Source organism: Mandrillus leucophaeus, unplaced genomic scaffold (genome assembly GCF_000951045.1).
Source record: "Mandrillus leucophaeus isolate KB7577 unplaced genomic scaffold, Mleu.le_1.0 Scaffold456, whole genome shotgun sequence".
In the NCBI taxonomy this organism is placed as follows: domain Eukaryota; kingdom Metazoa; phylum Chordata; class Mammalia; order Primates; family Cercopithecidae; genus Mandrillus; species Mandrillus leucophaeus.
In genome coordinates, this window is record NW_012104876.1 from 894,267 (window position 1) to 917,814 (window position 23,548).

Below are 23,548 nucleotides of genomic sequence, written 5' to 3' on the forward strand. Positions count from 1 at the left end.
CAGGATGGTCTCGATCTCCTGACCTCGTGATCCGCCCGTCTTGGCCTCCCAAAGTGCTGGGATTACAGGCTTGAGCCACCGCGCCCGGCCTCTTTTTTTTTATTATAGCCACCTAGTGGGTATGAAGTGTTATTTTAGTTTTTTTTAAATTTAGAAATTTATTCTGTTTAATCCACAAGCTTTACATAGCTTTAATTAAAAAAAAAAAAACTGAAAAAAAAATCAAAACAAAAACAGTGAAACTAAGACACTGTTCCAAATTCTGGGCCCTTCCAGCCTTCCAAATACAAGAGCTCGGAAAGTTTTATATACTGATTGGAAGAACAAGAGAAAAATATGAACAGAGCCATGACATTTCATTAAACAAAATTGTATGTAACTAAAGGATCCTTCCTGGGACTAGCTCATTGCCTTTACAAAAGAAAAAACAAAACAAAAACACAAAACCAGAAGAACAGAATGAGAGTCCAGTGTTCCAGATCAACTTGTTACACATCAATATAAATCCACAGTGTCCTGGCAAACAGCATGCTTTCATTTTCTGTCTCATCTTAGAGCTTGAATCCTGATTCATTTCAACAGAAACTCCACAGGCAACAGGAAAGATTATGGCATTAAGATATTCATTTATACTTTTGTGGTAGTTCAAAACAGTGGTCTTATTTCTGGGCAAGCTTACAGAACATACGACGTCAGAAGCATAAGTTAAATGGGTGCTAAGACTCAAATGAAAAAAATGTAAAGAAAAAGAAAAACAAAAAGAAAACCACAAACCAACCAACCAACCAAACAAACAAAAAAACGCTCTGGGAATAGCCAGGGCATTTAAAGGAACCATGAAAATGCTAATAGTATTTAAACCCCCCTTTTTAAAAAGGGGGTTTTTTTTTTTGGCTTAAAACATTTCACTCTAAATGAATTATGTCAGCTGTCAGTGAAAGAATGTCACTAATACAGTATGGACAACTTTTGCAATGTAAATCCATGCCCCTTGTTTTACATGGTGAACTTCAACCTAGCAATTATTACAACAAATGTTATAGTCTAAAACTCAAACACATTTTAGCAATTTTGAAATTGAACTGCATACAAACCAAATAAAATTTACATCATAACAAACATTTCCGCCTGAGACTGTGGGGACACTTGGGCCTTCCTCATTGATCTCAGGGCCTTTTCACACAGGTGCTTTTCTTTTTTCTTTTGATTTTTCCGAGATGGAGTCTCACTCTGTCCCCCAGGCTGGAGGCCAGTGGCGCGATCTCGGCTTACTGCAACATCCGCCTCCCGGGTTCACGCCATTCTCCTGCCTCAGCCTCCCGAGTAGCTGGGACTACAGGTGCCCCCCGCCACGCTTGGCTAATTTTATTTGTATTTTTAGTAGAAACGGGGTTTCACCGTGTTAGCCAGGATGGTGTCGCTCTCCTGACCTTGTGATCCGCCCCCCTCGGCCTCCCAAAGTGCTGGGATTACAGGCGTGAGCCACCGCGCCTGGCCAACGCAGGTGCTTTTCTAAGTCATCAAGGTTATCTTCAGCTTCACTTTCAGTCTCCTTCTTCGGCTCTGGCGCTGCCACTGGTTCTTCCTGTGCTAATGTGGTTGTGGCAGCTGCAATGACTGCAGGGGTCACAGCAGCTGCAGCAGTTGCAGCCACAGCCTTTTCCTTCTTGTGTTTTTTGTGCTTCTTGTGCTTCTTATCCTTTTTGTGTTTCTTGTCCTTCTTTTTCTTCCCACCTCCTTCTTGACTGGAATTTCTTGGTGGTGATGCTCTTGGTGTTGGGCTTTTGGCCTTTTTGACCGGTACAGCTGGTGTCCAGTTTGTAGATGGTGCCTGAGACCAGACGGGGGATGGAGGTGCTGGGGGCTTTTAAGCTGCTGGCTCAGGAGACCCGGAGACAGATTAGGAGGATGTGACCCTCCTTATAGACTGTGGGCTTGGTGAAGCAGGCTTTTTTTATCTTTTTAGGTTCCAGAGTCCTGGAGAGTCTCCTAAAGGGCCTAGTATTTGGAGACAGGGACTGCCTTCTTTGGGGTGATGACGACCCTCCTCTTCGAATGGGTGGAAGACTTGAAGAGGTCTGAGGAGCTCGAGGCTGTGGTGAGGGCGAATGTCATTTGTTTGATTGTGGTGATCGGACCTGGTGGGTAGAGCGGCTTGGGGAAGACCCTTTCCTGTGCTTGGATGATAATGAAGGTGAACATCTCTTGGTGACTGAGGAGCTTCTTTGTTTGGGAGGTGGAGAATGGGAGACCCAATGCTTTGGTGGTGGAGATGGTGATGCTCTTTGTTCAGGAAGGGGAGGAGGAGAAGCCATTCTTCTCTTTGGAGTTGGAGAAGGAGAGTATCTCCTCTCTGTTGGAGGAGAGTATCTTCTAGGAGAAGGCTGAGCACCGATGTGGGGGAGGAGAAGGAGTTCTTTTTCGTGGTGGTGGTGGTGGAGAACTGCGCCGTCGAGGAAGAGGGGCGGGAGAAGGAGACCATCGCCTTCTGGTGGGTGGTGGGGATGGAGTTCTTCTCCATCTACCACGAGGGGAAGTCTCTTTTTGGCGCTTTCGTGGTGATGGAGAGGCACTCCGGGAAGGGGAATGTCTCCGCCGCCTGCCAACCTCACCATTCTTCACATGGGATCTCTTGGGTCTTTCATCTTCTTTGGAGGAGGAGGAGCCAGAGTCAGATGAAGACTGCTGGTTTTATCGTCTGTATGGGCGTCTCTGCTGCACAGAATCTACTGCAGCCATTTTACCACCTTTATCTTCTTCTGATTCAGATAACCCTACCTTTCTAGGCTTCGGCGCTGGTGAAGGGGATTCCCTTTTCTCAGTACCTTTATGTTTTGTCACTACCTGAAGTTCTCCCTGGAGATACAGAAACACGACTTTTTCTTGTACAGTTTGACTGCTGGGGTGTTGGGGAATGCCGAGTTTTGGGTGGTGGAGTTCCAGAAGGAGATGGCCTGTGCCTTCGCCTTGGAGGACTTGCTGAAGGAGATAACCTACAAATTTTTCAAGGGGGGCTGGCTGTCCTCTTGGGAGGCTTCTTTGGTGGTGACCGGGAATGAGATGAAGAGGATGATGAGCTACTCCCAGACAAGGATGCTGACGAACGTCTTCTTCATCTTACTGGAGATCTACTCCTTCTATGCCTTGGTGGAGGAGGCATTCTTCTTGGTGGAGCTCTTCTTCGAGGAGATGGCTGCCTTCTTGGGCTTGGCCGCCTTCTAGGTGAATACGATCTTGATCAGGATCTATGGCGCCGTCTAGGTGGAGTGTGAGAAGGAGAGTGGGACCGCATCTGGGATCTTGATTTGGAGCGTGTCCGAGATCGTGGTCAGGTCTTTTCCTTCTGCGTTTCTTTTTTGGAATTTTTTTTTTTTTTTTTTTTCCGGAGAAGGTTCTTTAGGCTCTGGTACAGGTTCAGGTTTGGGAACTTTCAGAATGTCACTAGTAGAAGTGGCCTGTTCTACTGAAGGTTCATTTACCTTCACTGAAGGTTCTGGGAGCTCTGGAGGTTTTTCCTTCTTTTCTGGAGCAGAAGGACTCTGGCTCTTGGTTCTGTGACGGGGAGATCAAGGATGACTGTGCTTTGTCTCTTCTAACAGGGGAAGATCGTCTTCTAGAGGAAGGAGATTTGCATCTTCTTGGGCTACGAGACCTCTCTGTTTTTTCTCTGCTGCTTTCTTTTTCTTCCCTATGCCTTTTATCTTTGTCTTTGTCTTGCTTTTTCATAGATGCGAATTTTTCTTGTTCAGTCTGTCTTTGTTTTATTTCTTCTTTCTTCAGTTCTAGGAAAGCAGAAGGAATTCCCACGATGTTTCCTTGTGCACTTAGCAGCAGGGGCCACAGTTCTCCCACAAATTCTCGAGCATTTTTTCCATTAGAAAATCCAGTCAGGTTGATTTGCATCATTTTGGAGTCTGGGTTCTTCACTTACAACTGGTTGAATATAAACTCAATCACAACATCATCTTCATCCCAAGGATTTCCATTACTCTTTTTGTTATCCAAGGCTTTATAACTTCCAAATTTACTTTGCTCGTGTCCCCCTTTTTTTTCTAGGCATTCTGCAAATTTCAGCTGCTTCAGTAGTTTCTTCTGTCTGTTGCAGAACTGATTATTCTGTTCTCCACTTGATCGGGGAAGAATCCCACATGCATCTTGCCTTCTCGCTCAGAGATCACTCCCTATGCCAGGGTGCACCGCCTATTTTATAGTTTTAATTTGCATTTCCCTGATGACTAATGATATTGAGCATCTTTTCATGAGCTTATTGACCATTTGCATATCTTCTTTGGAAGTATGTCTATTAAAATGCCCATTTTAACATTGGATTATTTTTCTTTTTATTGTTGAGTTTTAAGAGTTTTTAAAATATATTCTGGATTCTAAATCCTTATCAGTTATGTGACTTGCAAATGTTTTTATCCATCCCATGGACTGTCTTCTCAGTTTCTTTCTTTCTTTCTTTTTTAATTTTTTTTTTTGAGACTGAGTCTCGCAATCTCGCCCAGGCTGGAGTGCAGTGGCGCCATCTCCGCTAACTGCAAGCTCCACCTCTTGGGTTCACGCCATTCTCCTGCCTCAGCCTCTCGAGTAGCTGGGACTACAGGCACCTGCCACCACGCCCGGCTAATTTTTTTTTTTTTTTTTGTATTTTTAGTAGAGACGGGGTTTCACCGTGTTAGCCCGGATAGTCTCGATCTCCTGACCTTGTGATCCACACTCCTTGGCCTCCCAAAATGCTGGGATTACAGGTGTGAGCCACTGCGCCCGGCCTGTTTCTTGATTGAGTTCTTTGAAGCACAAAATTTAAGTTTTGATAAAGTCTGTCTTTGGTTGCTTGTGGTTTTCGTGTCACATTTAAGAAACCATTGCCTAATCTAAGGTCACTAAAATTTATTTCTATGTTTTACAGTTTATATTTTTACGTCTTAAATTTAAGTCTGTGATACATTTCAATTTAACTTTTGTATATGGCACAAGATAGGAGTCTAATTTCATTCTTTGCATGTGGATATCCAGTTTGTCTTGCCACCATTCGTTGAAAAGACTATTCTTCCCCTATTTAATTGTCTGGAGTTCCTTGGTGAAAATCAAATGGTCATAAATCTATGGGTTTCTTTCTGGACTCTCAATCCTATTTTATTGGTCTATACTTATATGTTAATCCTTATGCCAGTACCAAAACATCTTGATTACTGTGGCTTTGTATTACATTTTCAAATTAGGAAGTGTGAGTTCTCCAACATTCTTCTTTTTCAAGATTGTTTTGGCTAGATGTTTGCATTTTCATATATATTTTAGGAAGAACTTTTCAATTTCTTCAGAAAGTCAACTGTAAGCTGGGTGCAGTGGTACGTGCCTGTAGTCCCAGCTACATAGAAGGCTGAGGCAGGAGAATCCCTTGAGCCCAGGAAGTTCAAGGCAAGCCTGGGCAAAACAGCAAGACCCCATCTCAAAAAATAAAATCCAAACAGAATAAAACAAAAAAGCCAGCTGTGATTTTGATAGGTATCGCATGGAATCTGTGGATTAATTTGGGAAATATTGCCGTCTTAGCAATATTAAGTCTTCTAGTTCATGCACACAGGATCTCTTTCCATTTGTTTGGCCTTTTTTAATTTATTTCAATGACATTATACTTTGTATGATTTCAGTTCTTTTCAATTTATTGGGACTTTTTTGTGGCCAAACATGTGTTCTACCCTGGAGAATGTTCCATATATACTTGAGCAGAATGTATATTCTGCTTTTGTTTGGTGGAGTGTTCTGTAGATGTCTGTTAGATCTAGTAGGTTCGTAGTGCTGTTCAAGTCTTTCATTCTCTTGTTGATCTTCTGTCTAGTTGTTGTATCCATTATTGAAAGTGGGGTACTGAAGTTGCCAACTATTATTGTTGTCTATTTCTTCCTTCAATTCTGTCAGGTTTTGCTTCATATAATTTGGGGCCTCTGTGGTTAGGTACATATATGTTTATAATTGCTACTTTTTTTTTTTTTTTTCTGAGACGGAGTCTCGCTCAGTTGCCCAGGCTGGAGTGCAGTGGCACGATCTTGGCTCACTGCAAGCTCCACCTCCCGGGTTCCCGCCATTCTCCTGCCTCAGCCTCCCAAGTAGCTGGGACTACAGGCACCTGCCACCACACCTGGCTAATTTTTTTTGTATTTTTAGTAGAGACAGGGTTTCACCATGTTAGCCAGGATGGTCTCGATCTCCTGACCTTGTGATCCACCTGCCTTGGCCTCCCAAAGTGCTGGGATTACAGGCGTGAGCAACCGCACCCGGCTGCTATTTATTCTTGATGTACTGACTTTTACATTGTCACAGAATGTCCTTTATCTCTCATAACACTTTTTGTCTTTAAGTCTATTTTACCTGATAGAAGTGTAGTTACTCCAGCTCTCTTTTGGTTACTGTTTGCTACACACACACACACACACACATACACACACACACACACACACACATTGTATACTTTTACTTTCAACTTAAATTGTGCCTTTGAATCAAAATTATACCTCTTGTAGACATCATATATTTGGATAATTTTTTGAACACTTTTTCCAATCTCTTTTTAATTTTTATCAATTTACATTTAATGTAGTTATTTCATCAATTTACATTTAATGTAGTTATCAATAAAGTAGAATTTACATCTGGCATTTTGTTATTTTTTCTATATATTTTATGTCTTTTCTGTTCCTTTATTCCTTCATTATTGCCTTTTTTTGTGTGTTAAGTAGGTATTTTCTAGTGTACCATTTTTATTCCCTTGTCATTTCTTTTACTATTTTTCTTTTTAGTTATTTTCTTAGTGGTTGTTTTATGGATTGCTAATATCTTAATTTATAACAATGTAGCTCATATTAATACCAACTTGATTTCAATATTATACAAAAGCTTTGCTCCTTTACAGCTCCTTTCCCTCCCCCTCCTTTGTGCTGTTATTGTCATACAAATGATACCTTTATACTTTACATGTCCATCAATATGGATGTATAATTATTGCATTATGCAGTTGTCTTTTAAATTAGATATGCAGCAAAGGAGTTTCAAACAAATAATGTTTGCTAATCATGGAACTTTGGGCAAGTTCTTTAATTCTCTAAACTTAGATGTCCTCATCTGCAGTATGGATATAATGATATTATTTATCTTGTATGGTTGCTTCAAGGATTAAGTGGGATAATGTATGTAAAGCATTTAGAACAGTGCCTAACACAGAATAAGTACTCCATAAATGGTAGCTGTGGTTATTAGTTACTATTTTATTTTACCATCGTACTTTGCTCATGATGTTCCACCTATTTGTAATTTCGTTGTTTTTTTGTTTGTTTTGTTTTCTTTTCTTTTTGACAGAGTCCCACTCTGTTGCCCAGGCTGGAGTGCAGTGGCGTAATCTCAGTTCACTGCAACCTCCGGCTCCTGGGTTCAAGCGATTCTCATGCCTCGGTATTCTGAGTAGCTGGGATTACAGGCGTTCGCCACCATGCCCTGCTAATTTTTGTATTTTTAGTAGAGATAAGGTTTCACCATGTCGGCCAGGCTGGTCTCAAACTCCTGACCTCAAGTGATCCATTCGCCTCGGCCTCCCAAAGTGCTGGGATTACAGGTGTGAGCCATGGCGCCTGGCCTATTTGTAATTTCTTCTTTCCAATTTCCCTATGACAATTTTTTTTTCATTCTCAAATACCACCACTTCCATGCTCTTAACTTGTACAGTGTCTATTATCACTATTACAACACTTATCACAGTCTTCCTTAGATTGTAGTTATTTGTAATATGTCTTATCTCTCATTCTATATTTTAAAACTCACGAGGGTGAATAATATGTCTTCTTCATCTCAGTATTTTTCACAGTGTGTAACTCAGTGCCTTATAATGGAGTAAGTGCTCAGTAAATGTTTACTGTATCACTGAATAACGTGAATAATTTAAAAATGCAAAACAGATTGAATTTCCTAGTTCTGTTAGTAGATCTGAATGCCATTTTAAAGCAATAAACCAAGCATGATACACTTCCCTTAAGTAGTTTATGGACTTTCTCAGGTGAATAGGAGAGAGAGTCAGAAGATACTGGGATTCTTATTTCTCAAAATGTGGTAGACTGAAAGAGAATTTCAGTGCCTCACAGCATACAAATGGATTTGGATTTATTAGGTTGGTGCAAAAGTAATTGTGGTTTTTGCAGTTCCTTTCAACTACAAAATCACAATTACTTTTGCACCAACTTATAGATGGAGAAGCGATTAATGAACATATATATTCCCTAAAAGAATGTGGAGACAGTAAAGTTTATTAAACAATGTACTTTTCCTCCATGTAACCCCCTAAGTGGTAGGTAGGGAAGGGAAGAGGCAGCAGAGTTTGATGGGTATGCACTGAAACTTTAAAATAGAAAGAAGAAAGTTTGAATTTCAGCACTCAATATTAGGTGAGTGACTTTGGGAATGTCCTATAACATTTCTGATTGTCCATTTCCTTGCCTGTAATGCCTATGTCACAGAAGCATTTAGAGAAGTAAATGAACTAATGGATTGTGAAATTGTTTTGTGAGTTACAAAGCATTTTTGGTCACTCTTTTTTTTCTGGGTTCTTACTGCTCTGTGTTCATCATTCTGCTATAGCACTTCCCAGATTGTATTGTAATTTATTTGTTTATATCTGTCTCCCACTAGATTGAGTTTTTTTCAGAGCTAAGATTTTTGTTTTATTTATCTTTGGACACCAGGACCTAACACACTGGTACTCGATAAATGTTTGATGAATGTGTGAATAAATGTTTCAGGTTGGAGATGAACTCAGGTGACCTATTAAGTTTCCTTCTAGTTTTGCTGTTTAAGATTCCATGAAAAGGTCTAGAAATAATTAGAGATTGACATAGGAAGAAATATTTAGAATGTGAAAACATGAACTTGGAGGACAGTTACAGATTTGTTAAACACATATTAACATTCTAGAGTGTACTTTCAAAAGGGAAATTGTTGAGACGGGTTAATTGAGTTTATATATAAAAAGGAAGGTTATGATTTGTCAAGTGAGAAGTAATTTTTCTGGCCAAGGAATGATAACAGCTGAAATGAATCTCTCAAAAGCCAGGAAATTTGGCAGAGGAATATTGTGCCTAAACAAATTCATTAGAGCAGAAAGGTATTAAAAACATTTTGAGAAGTGGAGTTAAATCATGGAAAACCAGGCTTCCTTATTAAGATGCCAGAAACTGATGGGACATAAGGTGGAGGTTTTGTTTTGTTTGAAAGAGCTTGAAGCTACATCTCCAACAGGAGCAAAGTATGAGCCTTTGGAGAGCAGAATAGCTATACCTACTGAAAAAGTTGTTAGTAGACAGAAGAAATTGTAAACACAAGGGGGAGAAGTGAAGTAGAAATAGTAAAATGAAAGAACAGATGACTGAAGTTGATTGAGTAAAGGCCAAATCACTTGTAATGAGAGATGAAAAAGCATCCAAAGCAATGATCCTAAATAAGAAATTGAGAAGAGATGACAAGTATGATGGCATAATTAAAATGATAGACTTGGAATGGACCTTGGGAGAACGTACAACTAAAGAGCTAACCAGAGATTCCCTGAACAGTAGACCTCAAAGCCTAAACTAGTAATATCATCGAGTGGCTATTAACACATTCCCTCTCTCTGGTCTCTGACAAAATGTCCAGGAGGGGAGAAGACAGATGTAATTGGTAGAGTGGGTTCAGGGATAATTTTCTCATCATAGAGGCTTATTATTATTATTATTATTATTTTTGAGACAGAGTCTCTCTCTGTTGCCCAAGCTGGAGTGCAGTGGCACGATCTCTACTCACTCCAAACTCCGTCTCCTGGGTTCAAGTGATTCACTAGCCTCAGCCTCCCGAGTAGCTGGGATTACAGGTACGCGCCACCACTCCTGGCTAATTTTTGTATTTTTAGTAGAGATTGGGTTTGCCATCTTGGCCAGTCTGGTCTTGAACTCCTGACTTCATGTGATCTGCCCACTTTGGCTTCCCAAAATGCCGGTATTATAGGCATGAGCTACTGCACCCAGGAAGAAATATTTAGAATGTAAAAACATGAAGTTGGAGGACAGTTACAGATTTGTTGCACATGTATTAACATTCTAGAGTTATCATCATAGAGGCCTCATCATAGAGGCTTTATTATAGCATAGTGAAATGAGAAAAAGCTTGCACTTAACAAATCAGACACACCTGACTTAGAATCCCAGCTCTACCTCTTTTAGTGGTTTGACCTTGAGCAAAGTACTTAATATCCCTACAAGACATTAATAAGGAACTCTGTCCCCTTCCATAACTCCTGTTTTTCGGATGTCTGGCTTGTTCATCTAATTTTCCTATAATTTTTTGCCTGTTTTCAATTTTTTTAAATGCTGCTTTCTAAGACATTTTATCATCTCTATCTTCCAACCCTTTTATTCAGGTTTTAATTCCTCTTGTCATATTTTTAATTCCCAAGAGCTCTTTCGTTTTCTCAATAGTCTTTAAAATTTATTTTTCTTGTTTTATGGTCGCAATATCTCCTCTAATCTCTCCAAGGATGTCAATGATAGGTTTTCTTTTTAAAAGTTTCCTTCTGAGCTTCAGGGATCTTCCCCAAGAGAACAGACCTCCGTATTCTGCTGGTGTTGGGGAAGGGAAATTATTTGGCCCTGCAGAATAGGGCAAGGAATCTGCGAGTCAGCTACCTAGGCTGACTTTCAAGCAGTCCTCCTGGTTATTACCTCTCTTTCATGCCTACTTACAGGGATACCTGGTACTACAAGTTCCTGAGCCCTTTTGGAATTCTGTGGTATAAATGGATTTGCGTTTCAGCTTTCCCTACTGATGACTTGGGATGCAGGTTTCTCAGTTCTGGTAATTCAGTTACTATTTGTTCAGCTGCTATCTAGTTTCCAAAATCTGTTGCTTATATCTTTTCTCCTCTATTCTCCTACCTTGTGTATTTATGCCCTTTTAGAATTTCTTTACTGTAATTTTATCATGGTTTTGAGGAAGGAGCAGAGCAAAATGTGTGAGTTAAATCTGCCATCTTTAACCAAAAGTCTCTTAATTCTTTTTTTGTTTTTTAAAATTATTTTATTTTACATTCAGGGGTACACGTGCACATTTGTTTCATGGGTATTCTTAACTCTTCATGTCTTTTATATCCATCTCTTTTCATTTTAACTATCACCACATTATACAGCTTCTTACCACTTTCGATCTGGGCTCCTTTCTTCTATCATCTTGTCCCTTAGGTCTGTTTTCCACAATGTTGTGGATTCATCTTCCCAAACAACTGCACTGTGTATCAGAGTTTTGATTGTAAAAACTCTTCTGTTGCTTCCTAATGCCAAAAGGAGAATATCAGTCTTCCACAGTCTAGCCTCTGTCTACTGTTTCAACCTTATTTTTTAGGCTTTCTGAAACACTCATATCCATATCCATACCCATCCCCACTTGTAGCTTTGGTCAAACCTGTCTGGTGTACCAAATAAGTAGGGACACAGCAGCTAGGCTTGCCTGGTGATGTATCCAGTAGACTTAGAAGTTGGCCTGTTGATTTTGAGCAATCAGTTTAAAACTCTTAAGTGAATACCTGTCTAACTTAAAGGCATCTTATGGCCCCTTTCAGCCTAGGATTTGAAAATCTGTTTTCCATGTATGCTATTTCTTGATTGTGTTCACTATATAGCATATTGAGTTTTTTTCCATGGTCTGTTGCTTCACACCTTATTTACCTTCTACTAGAGTTTGAAGGTACAAGGATGAGTAGGCTGTGGAAATTATATCCTATAAGAAACTTCCATCTTCTTTCTTATATGGTATCAAGTTTAAGCCATAGCTCAATGACTGGGTTTACACATTGTGATTTAATATTCTTCTAGGATTTAACATTGTAATTTATGATATCCTTCTTACCAAAAGAATGTCTGGATATTCATAGGTATGGTGGCTCTTGCCCACCACTCCAGTGGTTTGGGAGACTGAGATGGGAGGATTACTTGAGCCCAGGAATTTGAGAACAATTTGGGCAAGGTAGTGAGACTTCCTCTCTACAAAAAATGTTAGCCAGTCCTGGCGGCACACACCCGTAGTCCTAGCTGCTCAGGAGACTTTGGTGGGATGGTTGCTTGAGTCCAGGAGGTTGAAGCTACATGTAAGCTATGATTGTGCTGCTGCACTCCAACCTGGGTGACAGAGCAAGATATTGTCTCAAAAAAAAAGTTATGTTTATAACATTTTCCTGAAAGTATATTGTTTTCTTTTGTTGTACACTACACATTTTTAAATTAAAAATTTAAAGGACATATAATATTTGTACATATTCTTGGGGCACATAGTGATGTTTCAATGCGTATAATGTATGTGATCAAATCAGGATAATTAGCATACCCATCATCTCAAAGTTTATTATTTATTTGTGTTGGGAACATTTAATATCCTCCTTCTAGCTAGCTACTTGAGACTATATAACATATTATTGTTATTATTATTATTATTATTATTATTATTTTGAGACGGAGTCTCGCTCTGTCACCCAGGCTGGAGTGCAGTGGCGTGATCTCGGCTCACTGCAAGCTCCGCCTCCCGGGTTCAAGCCATTCTCCTGCCTCAGCCTCCCGAGTAGCTGGGACTACAGGCGCCTGCCACCTCGCCCTGCTAGTTTTTTGTATTTTTTAGTAGAGAGGGAGTTTCATCGTGTTAGCCAGGATGGTCTCGATCTCCTGACCTCGTGATCCGCCCGTCTCGGCCTCCCAAAGTGCTGGGATTACAGGCTTGAGCCACCACGCCCAGCCCATATTATTATTAATTGTTGTCATCCTACAGCGTTATAGAATGCTAGAACTTATTTTTCTTATCTAGCTGTAATTTTGTGGCCTTTAACAAATCTCTCCCTACCCCTTGTTTTCTAATGACTTTTTTTCTCCATTGAGAATTGTCTTTGCTGATCTCTTTATTATGACTAAAATTCTCTGGATGGAAGGGTCATCAACTACCATCTCCTTTGCTACTCTGCTAGATATCCTTACAATTTGGTTTGGAATTTCAGTACCACTAACATTTTTTGGTGCATATCTTGGAAATAAGGAAAAGGTAAATTTTTAAAATACTGCTTTTGGCCACTGAGCGATAGCTGAAATAATACCTCAGTATATATATTACACATGAAATACAAAAAGTCCCACTGGAGAAAATTACAGAGAATAATCATTTTGGAATGAAAGATATTTTAGAAAATTAAGTAAAGGACAGTAACACTTTCAAAGATATTAATGCATTTCCCACATTATCAATTGTTATATTTCCTTTTACCTCTGATGAACCAAATTAAAAGGACATATTGTAGAAAGGCCAACATCAGCCAACTCAGAAAACTAATAGGGTTATACAGTGGGAGAAGACAGTCAAGATGTAGTCCAAGAAATGGGGCTATTCAGTTTACAGATTTGAAGTTAGCCTATTCCACATATCAGAAAAAGGTATAGGATACCAAAAAGTCTCAATGAGGCCACACAACCAAAAAACTATTCAAGGATATAGCATGAGATTGCAGAAGAAACGTTGGAAAAGACAAAATGGGAGGTGGAGTTCCACAGAGATCAGCAAAAAGAAAATTTTCTGAAAACTATTGACACATTCTCAGACAAATTCTAAGAGAGAACTTTTGGACATTTTAGATTATTTTGCACTAGAATAGTCACTGGTCAATCTTTCCAGTCTCTCCCTTGGAAATTATAAAAAAGGATAAATATCCTTATTGATTGTTTAGCTGTGTATCATTTAGTATGGTGCCACTGGCTGCATGTGGCTGTTGAGCACCTGAAATGTGGCTGTCTGAATTGAGATGGGCTCTATGTGGAAAATACATACCAGATTTTGAACACTTAGATCAATGACAAAGATAATATAAAATATTTGCTCAATAATTTTATATTAACACAAGTATAGATCATAATATTTGGACATGTTAGACTAAATAAAATACAATGTTGAAATTAATTCCATCTGTTTATTTTTAATTTTTTAAGGGGGCTAATAAAAAATTTAAAACTACACATGTAGCTTGCATTATACTTCCATTGCACAGCCCTGGCCTAGCCCCTGCCCACACAACTGCTTTTTGTTGTTTTCTTAAACAATTGTTGTTTTCTTAAAGCTGCCTTTGAGAAAAATGCTCCTGTAAATATTCCATGCCCTCTTCAGATTCAAGATTCTGTTTTGTGATAATATCTGTATAGATGTTTTTCAGTTTCATTTCATTCTGATTCTCACTTCATTTATTTCCGAGCAGATTGCTTGTCCAGTTCACACAAACCAGATCCCCTGTCAGATTCCTCCATAGAATTTCTTTACAAAACCACTTCTTGGCATCATAATTGGTGGCATTTTACCCTTCAGTTGTATTTTTATTCAACTCTTTTTCATTCTGAACAGTATTTGGTGAGTATTACATCTTCATAATCTTAAAAGTGTTAGTTTTTAGTAAATTAACATTCCTTTATTTTAAGGAGGTTAAATTCTGGTATGATAATACTTCATTTACCTCCACTTTATCCAGTAAATAACAATCTGACCTAGAAGAATTTCCTAGAGAACTGAGGCTGAATTCATGACTTAAAAAAATTTATTTTTAATTTTTGTGGGTACACAGTAGGTGTGTATATTTATGGGGTACATGAGATGTTTCGATACAGGCATGCAGTGCATAGTAATCACATCTATGGAGAATGAGGTATCTGTCCCCTCAAGCATTTATCCTTTGTGTTTCAAACAATACAATTATACTCTTTTAGTTATTTAAAAATGTACAATTAAATTATTATTGACTATAGTCACCCTGTTGAATTCACAACTTTTAAAGGGTACTTTTTGATGGAAATATTTATAAAGATTTACTTTTTTGGCTGGGCACGGTGGCTCACACCTGTAATTCCAGCACTTTGGGAGGCCGAAGCAGGTGGATCACTTGAGGTCGGGCGTTCGAGACCAGCCTGGCCAACATGGTGAAACCCCATCTCTACTAAAAATACAAAAATTAGCCAGGCGTGGTGGTGACTGCCTGTAATCCCAGCTACTCGGGAGGCTGAGGCATGAGAATCACTTGAATCCGGGTGGTGGGGGTTGCAGTGAGCTGAGATCATGCCACTGCATTCCAGCTTGGGTGACAGAGTGAGACTCCATCTAAAAAAAAAAAAAAGCAAGCTGCAAAATAGGTTATAGTAACCATATTTTCCAGATGTTCTTGATGGGAAAGTAGTTTTACAATGAAAACTAAAAGGTTTTTCAGACAATTAATTTTCATTTCAATGAAAAACAATGTGCTTGTTTTTTATTTTATTTTTGTTTTTTGTTTTTTTGAGACAGGATCTCACTCTGTCACCCAGGCTGGAGTGCAGTGGTGTGATGTCAGTTCACTGCAACCTCTACCTGCCTCCCGGGTTCAAGCAATTCTCGTGTCTCAGCCTCTTGAGTAGCTGGGACTACAGGCGTGTACCACTATGCCCAGCTGATTTTTGTATTTCTAGTAGAGACAGGGTTTCAACATATTGGCCAAGCTGGTCTTGAAGCAATGTGTTTGTTGCATACAACTTTGTATATATTTGTATACATTTATTATCTAGAGAGATGCTTCTCCTCAACCCTCATCCCTCACTCTCATACTCAGGTATATATTTTACATGAGATTTTTAGGTGGGGTATTGATTGGTTCATCAATTTCTTTTTATTTCTAGAAGGCTTTTAAAAATGGATGTTGTGGTTGGGTGTGGTGGCTCACGCCTTTAATCCCAGCATTTTGGGAGGCTGGGGAATCACTTGAGGCCAGGAGTTCAAGGCCAGCCTTGGGCAACATAGCAAGATCCTATCCCTACAAATGAAATAAAATAAAATAAAAAATTAGCCGCATGGTGGCACGTGCTTGGCTAAAAAATTAGCCAAGCATGGTGGCCTGTAAGTTCCACCTACTTGAGAGGCTGAGGCAGGAGGATCACTTGAACTCAGGAGGTTGAGACTGCAGTGAGCTGTGATCGCACCACTGCACTCTAGCCTGGGTGACACAGTAAGACCCTGTCTCTAAAGTATTAATTAATTAATTGGAATGGGCATTGATCATCCCAACTTAGCTCAGGTCTATAATAACCAAGAGAATTAACTTCATTCTTTCAAAGTTTCACCTAGATGTAATCTACACACAGATTTTTTTTAAAATGCATGTTTGAAAGTATATTTAGTAGAATTATGTGTGCTGTGCTATAAAGACATATTTGGAAAAACTGAATGTCAACAGGCCTTCTAAGGCAAAAGTGGTATTTGAATCTGTGGTTTTCTGTTTTATGATGTAGTTGTTGGTATTTATGGCACTTGCAGCCTTCCATTTCTAAAGAGAATGTTTTAAAATATGTATGGAGAAAATTATGGTGATATTGATGAGTCTCAAGTGAGAACTAACTTATATGAACAGAGAAACATGAGTAAGTAGCAACACTGGTTCTGACTAGAGAAGATATGGCCAAACTCTGAAACTGCATAGGTAAGGAACTATTTTTTGGTACTTGATGGATAGGTGAAGGTTTGGAATACAGATTTGAATGTTTAGGGGGAAAAAAAAAGAAAAAAAAAGGTTTAGAGAAATGTGTGACTGCCTATTTTATAGGTTTGGATTGATCTTTCTGTGTGCACTGTTGAGTTAAAGTTTATTTAAACCTCTTTTTATTTTCAGGTCTCATTAGCTGTACTACATGTTTGGCTTCCTTTTTTTAGTCTTTATAAGTCTTGTGATTACTTGCTCAGAAGTTACAGTTTTACTGTATTATTTTCATTTATGTGCTGAGGTAAAGCCACAAGAAACTAATGCATCTTACATTTTCTATACTTGCATTATTGGAATTGGAAGTCTGTGTTTAGAAAAGAATTGAAATAAATGATAACTGCATGTTTCTACAACTTGGGATCAGTATTACATTGTGTTTTCCTATTAACACATTTTGACTTTAATGTGGCTATCAAGTTAAGGCTGCTTTGATGGAAAATTTAAATAGAAAGTGATTTCTCTTTGGCTGGTTATTGTAATTGCTGCATGATATTCAGTTAACAGAAAAATATAAGGGACTAATTTAATATTTATGAAGTTCAATGATATTTTCTTTTTTTTTTCCCCTTTTCTTTTCTTTTTTTTTTTTTTGAGACAGGGTTTCACTCTGTTGCCCAGGCTGGAGTGCAGTGGCGCAATCTCGGCTCATTGCAATGTCTGCCTCCAGGGTTCAAGCAATTCTCCTGCTTCAGCCTCTCTAGTAGCTGGGATTACAGGTGACTGCCACCACACCCAGCTAATTTTTGTGTTTTTAGTAGAGACGGGGTTTTGCCATGTTGCCTAGGCTGGTCTCGAACTCCTGGGCTCAAGTGATCCGCTCGCCTTGGCTTCCCAAAGAGTTGAGATTACAGGCATGAACCACTACGCCCGGCTGATGTTTTCTTTTTAACAATTAAATTTTTTCTTTGCAGCTTAAGCCAGGATTCTGGTTTGTTGGTTTGAGATTGTGGCTAAAGGTCCTTTCTCTTCTTTCAGTTTATTGCCTTTTGGTTACCACAGACATAAATAGTTCTTTTTACCCCAGTCCCATTTTTCCCCGCTATCATTCTGGATGACTGAGCTGTTAGTGTCCATTGTTCTCTTAAATCCCCTAAATCCATTTCATTTTGGTAGTTAAATATGACTCTTCAAGGATGACAGACAATGGAGGGTTCAGGGAATGATTCTTATATACATGTTGTCTTAGACATTTTCTTCTTGTGCTATTGGTATAGAGGTACAAAATATAACTGTATATATACTTAAATATGTTTATGTAGCATACTTATACTTAGCCGGTGTATTAGTTCATTTTCACACTGCTGATAAAGACATACCCAAAACTGGGAACAAAAAGAGGTTTAATTGGACTTACAGTTCCACATGGCTGGGGAGGCCTCAGAATCATGGCGGGAGACGAAAGGCATTTCTTACATGGCAGCAAGAGAAGAATGAGGAGGAAGCAAAAGTGGAAAGCCCTGATAAACCCATCAGATTTCATGAGACTTATTCACTATCACGAGAATAGCATGGGAAAGACAGGCCGCCATGATTCAATTACCTGCCCCTGGGTCCCTCCCATAACACGCGGGAATTCTGGGAGATACAATTCAAGTTGAGATTTCAGTGGGGACACAGCCAAACCATATCAGCTGGTCATTAATTCTATGTACATTTTGCCTTAGAGAATCTGCAGCAATCATTAATGAGGCATACAATAATAAGCATATAATGGATATGTTTTTATTCCTAAGAAAATGTTTTGGGGGGTCCTGAAGACTACCCACATGTTTGGTGACTCACTAGAAGGACTCGTGGGACTAGGCATACAGATGCATACATGGGTAGGCTACAGAAAGGATGCCCACAGGATCAGTGAGGGAAAAAGACAGGTGGAGCCTGGAGAAATCCAGGCACAGCCTTCCTATGTTGTCTCCCTCCCCTTAGAGAGCACACTGAGTTTGCTTCTTTCTCCAGCAGTGAGAAATGCAGTAATAAATGTGCAATGTTCTGCCCAGGGAAGCCCATTAGAGATTCAGCATCCAAGGTTTTTATTGGGAGTAGTCACATAGGCACCCTCTGCCTAGCAACTACAAAATTCCAGACTCCCCAAAGGAAAGCAAGTATTCACCATAAATCACATTGTCTGTATAGTCTAGGCATAGCAAACCAGTCTACATCAGTCAGGGAATGACTAAATGCCAAATTCCCAGATGCAAGCCAAGGGCCAACCTTGCAAGCAGACTTTCTAAAGATAGTAGCCTCAGATCTGCTGTTAATTCTTTTCTCCACTGTCTTTCCCCATGGTCCTTGGCCACAGTGTCTTTGCAATAATATTATCATCAGTAGGAGTCCATGGAACAGGGTGAGACCAACCTGCAGCATTGACCTCAGTTATGCCATCCGTGGGTCCTGAATTGAGCCAGTTAAAGCAAATCTTATTAACCCCAAGGTCTAGCCTAAATTTCTATATTATCCTCCTTTTAAAAAAATGCCTGGCCTGAGGCATCAATAGGCATAGCACAACTCTGGCCAGTATGTAGAAGCTGAACTGAATGCCTTCCAGGGCTGAGGCAATGTTATGATAGTCAGCCTGCACAAATTAAAAGTCCAATCCCAGAGGGCACATGTGGTATCCCTGGAAACAAAGACTTGACAATTGTTAGGACACCCCAAGCAGGACATACATTACATATTTTATTAAATTTCTTATACAAATTTCTCTTTTATTCCTTTTAATCCATTATCTTATGAAGTTTATCTTTTGTTCTTGTTATAACTGCTAACCCATTTATGGTTAAAATTTCATCTGAAAAGTCATTTGTTTCTACTTCTTTTTACAGGATCATCATTGGTGGTGGCGATCCTTTTTGACCAGAAGCTTTATAGCTGTTTATCTTTTTACGTATGCAGTTCATTACTTCTCTGTCAAACTTCAAATCACAGAAATTGTGAGCTCTATTTTGTACTTTGGGTACACGATGATCATTGTGTTGATTTTCTTCCTTTTCATAGGTAACTACAGAATTACTCAGTATTTTTCAGACTCTCTTAAGAGTCTTGGAGATAGCCATAATGTAATAAACATCAATTAACAATTAGTGGAAGGAAAAGGGAACAAAGTCATCATGTTCATTTTTATGCGTTGGAGATAAAAGATTGCAAAGCCGAGGAACCTGGAGGGACCTTATGTACTTAGCTACAAGATTGTCCCTTGTGAATGTTTTAAAACAGGGATATGTTCCAAAGCACAGAAAGGGTTATGTGTAATCACCTTTGAACAGCCTCCAAGCATAAAAAATAACCTACTTGAATAACTTTTAAATTAATAAAATTAGATTAATTAAATATGTCATCATATAAGCAATTATATGTGAAGGACAAGATGTATACTTCTCAGAATTACTCATTTGGGGTTGTTATTTGGATTCATATGTGATGGGAACTTTTGTCTAGATTAATGCTTGAAGCAGGTGGAAAAAAATGGAATGTTTTATAAAATGCTCCACTTGGAGAAATAATGAAGTTGGAGAGCTCTGGGACCTTCTGAATGCAAGCAAAGTAGCATTTCTGCCTGCATCATGTCAAGTTCTGGCTTTAACTCAAGTCATATCACTTGTATAGGTCAGATTGGAAAAGTTCAAGGATTTTCTCTGATTTTAACCCTCAGGTTCAACAAATATATAAAAATAAACAATGGAAATTTGTTAAAAATCAAGACATTCAGACAAATGTAAACATGATCTGAGAAACCGGCATCTTGGTGGTGGTTCCTTTTTCTACGTAATATCTAACATATATATTACCTCTTATGTACTACTGGTCTTAACTACTCAGTAAAGAAGAGACCATGTAGTCCTACTCTAATCTCTCAGCCACCAGCAGTTCTATTTAAAACTGAAGGTCTGAAAGCTTCTCACCATTCTAGTCCAAGTAGACTCCTTTTGCTTATTTTTTTTTTAAACTTTTAATTGAAACATGTGGACGGAAAAGTGCATGCATTATAAGTGTACAGCTTGATGAGTTATCACAAAGTGAACACACCTTTGTAACTAGCATCTCCACCAATAACCAGTACATGATTAGCAGCCCCCACTGTTGGGCCTACTTCCACTTCCTTTCCACAGGGCACCCACTATCTTGACTTAGCTCTAAAAGGGAGAGTGTAGGAAGGAAAGATTGATATGCTGATAAAAACTAGAGTTAAGTGACAGGAAGAGGAGGGAAAACAAGAAAAAGCACAGAGTGGTACAAGGAGAATCATCCAAATAATGTTGAAATGATTTCACAGAATAGATATTGAGTGGTGTTAAACAAAGATGCCAAAGAGGGTGAAGACTAGGGAAAGGCCATTCAATTTTGCAAGAATCACCCTTTGAGAGGCAGTATTCAATGTGGCGTGAACTGCTGCTGCTTGTTTTTTGAGGTCTTTCTGCACAAAGTGATTCCTGGTCACCTCAGCCCATAACAGTATAGATTAATTTGGCCCATCTTTGAATTGTATGTAAATAGATTTACAAACACTACATAATAACACTCTTTTCTGTCTGATTTCTTTTGTGGCTGGTTTCTTGCCCTTCATATTGCTTGTGAGAGTCCTCCACATCACTGTGTGTAGATGCAGTCTGTGTCCCTCATGTCTTTTGTTTTAGATCCTCCTTCTACCCTGCCCAGTGAGTTACTAGCTTTTATATTTGTGTAATATGCAGGTTGGATGTATGCAGCACAATAATTTCAGACTTCTGTTTTCCTCATTATCTAACACTTTGACTCAGGTTGCCTTTTTCTGGGAGTCTTATATTACAACAGCTTCTTTTAAAACAGATGTACTCTTGAATGGTCACATTGCCCACAAAAATCTTTTTCTGTTCCTTGGCTCCAGCACCTGTATTCTAGATTCTGTCACCACACCACATTGAACACTGCCTCTCAAAGGGTGATCTCTTGCCAAATTAAATGACTTTTCCTAGTCTTTGTCTTCTTTGGTTTCTTTATTTAACACCACTCAACATCTATTTTGTGAAGTCATTTCAACATCATTTGGATGATTCTCCTTGTACCACTCTGTGCCTTTTCTTGTTTTCCCTCCTCTTCCTGTCACTTAACTCTAGCTTTTATCAGTATTTCAATCCTTCCTTTCTACACTCTCCTTTTTAGAGCTCATTCAGTCCCATGGCTTCACTTATCTCCTCAATGCTGACTGCTCCCCAACCTCTATTTCTAACCATAGTCTCTATCTGGCTGAATTCTGAACATTTCCATGTCCCACTGGTACTGCAAACTCACCATGCCCCCGAAATGAAGTTAGCACCTCCTTCTCTACAAACTGACTTATCTTAATTTCTTTCCCTCTTTGACCATCGTCACTAATCTCTGATCTCCTTGACCTATTTTGAATAAATTCTTAACATAGCCCTTCTGTATTAGCCCATTCTCATGCTGCTGATAAAGACATATCAGAGACTGGGTAATTTATAAGGGAAAGAGGTTTAATTGACTCACAGTTCTGCATAGCTAGGGAGGCCCCAGGAAACGTACAATCATGGTGGAAAGGGAAGCAAACACGTTCTTCACTTGGCAGCAGCAAGGAGAAATGCAAAGTGAAGTGGGAGAAAAGCCCCTTTTAAAACCATCAGATCTCGTGAGAACTCACTATCAGGAGAACAACATGGAGGTAACCAACCACCTCCATGATTCAATTACCTCCCACCGAGTCCCTCCCATGACACATGGAGCACATGGAGATTATGGGAACTACAATTCAAGATGAGATTTGGGTGGGACACAACCAAACCATATCACCTTCCATGATTTATAGCTAATCAATCATAACTTCCCTATTTATTCTTCTTAGAAACCTCTTGTTGCCATCTATTCCTTTTTTCAGCATATACTCCTACAGTCTTAATCCAGGCCTTTATTTCTTTGTCCTTGGATAATTGCAATAGCCTCTTATTTGATTTGCTGGACTCTAGTCTGTCTTTTTCTAACACACTTTTCATGCTACCTGCTTTCAGGTGAACTTATTTTTTTCTTATTATAATAGTGCAATTCGAGTTCCTGGGCAAGATGGTCGAATAGGAACAGCTCCAGTCTGCAGCAACCAGCGAGATCAACGCAGAAGGTGGGTGATTTCTGCATTTCCAACTGAGGTACTCGGCTCATCTCACTGGGACTGGTTAGACAGTGGGTGCAACCCACGGAGGGCAAGCAGAAGCAGGATGGGGCATCATCTCACCCAGGAAGCACAAGGAGTTGGGGAACTCCCTCCCATAGCCAAGGGAAGCTGTGAGGGACCTTGCCCTGAGGAATGGTGCTTTCTGGCCTAGATACTATGCTTTTCCCATGGTCTTCCCAACCCACAGACCAGGAGATTCCCTTGGGTGCCTACACCACAAGGGCCCTGGGTTTCAAGCACAAAACTTGGTGGCCATTTGGGCAGACACCAAGCTAGCTGCAGGAGTTTTTTGTTTTTTGTTTTTTTTTCATACTCCAGTGGCTCCTGGAACAATAGCAAGACAGAAATGTTCACTGCCCTGGAAAGGGGACCAAAGCCAGGGAGCCAAGTGGTCTTGCTCAGCGGATGTCACCCCCATGGAGCCCAGCAAGCTAAGATTCACTGGCTTGAAATTCTTGCTGCCAGCACAGCAATCTGAAGTCGACCTGGGAAGCTCAGGCTTGCTAGGGGGAGCAGTGTTCACCATTACCGAGGCTTGAATAGTCGGTTTTCCCCTCACAGTGTAAACAAAGCTGCTGGGAAGTTCAGACTGGGTGGAGTCCACCGCAGTGCCGCAAAGCCACAGTAGCCAGACTTTCTCTAGATTCCTCCTCTCTGGGCAGGGAATCGCTGAAAGAAAGGCAGCAGCCCCTGTTAGGGGCTTCTGGATAAAACTCCCATCTCAATCCCAGCACTTTGGGAGGCCGAGACGGGCGGATCACGAGGTCAGGAGATCAAGACCATTCTGGCTAACACGGTGAAAC

At 39.7% G+C, this 23,548-nt stretch overlaps 2 pseudogenes across 1 annotated transcript; both read right to left on the reverse strand.

The window, feature by feature from the left end:
• Positions 1–1,104: 1,104 nt before the first annotated feature.
• On the reverse strand, positions 1,105–2,202 carry LOC105549773 (annotated as a pseudogene).
• Positions 2,176–4,193, reverse strand: LOC105549765 (annotated as a pseudogene). The gene is made up of 2 exons (XR_001007602.1): positions 3,598–4,193; positions 2,176–3,539 (listed from the first exon to the last, which is right to left on the reverse strand). The product of XR_001007602.1 is annotated as a serine/arginine repetitive matrix protein 1-like (transcript).
• Positions 4,194–23,548: the final 19,355 nt, after the last annotated feature.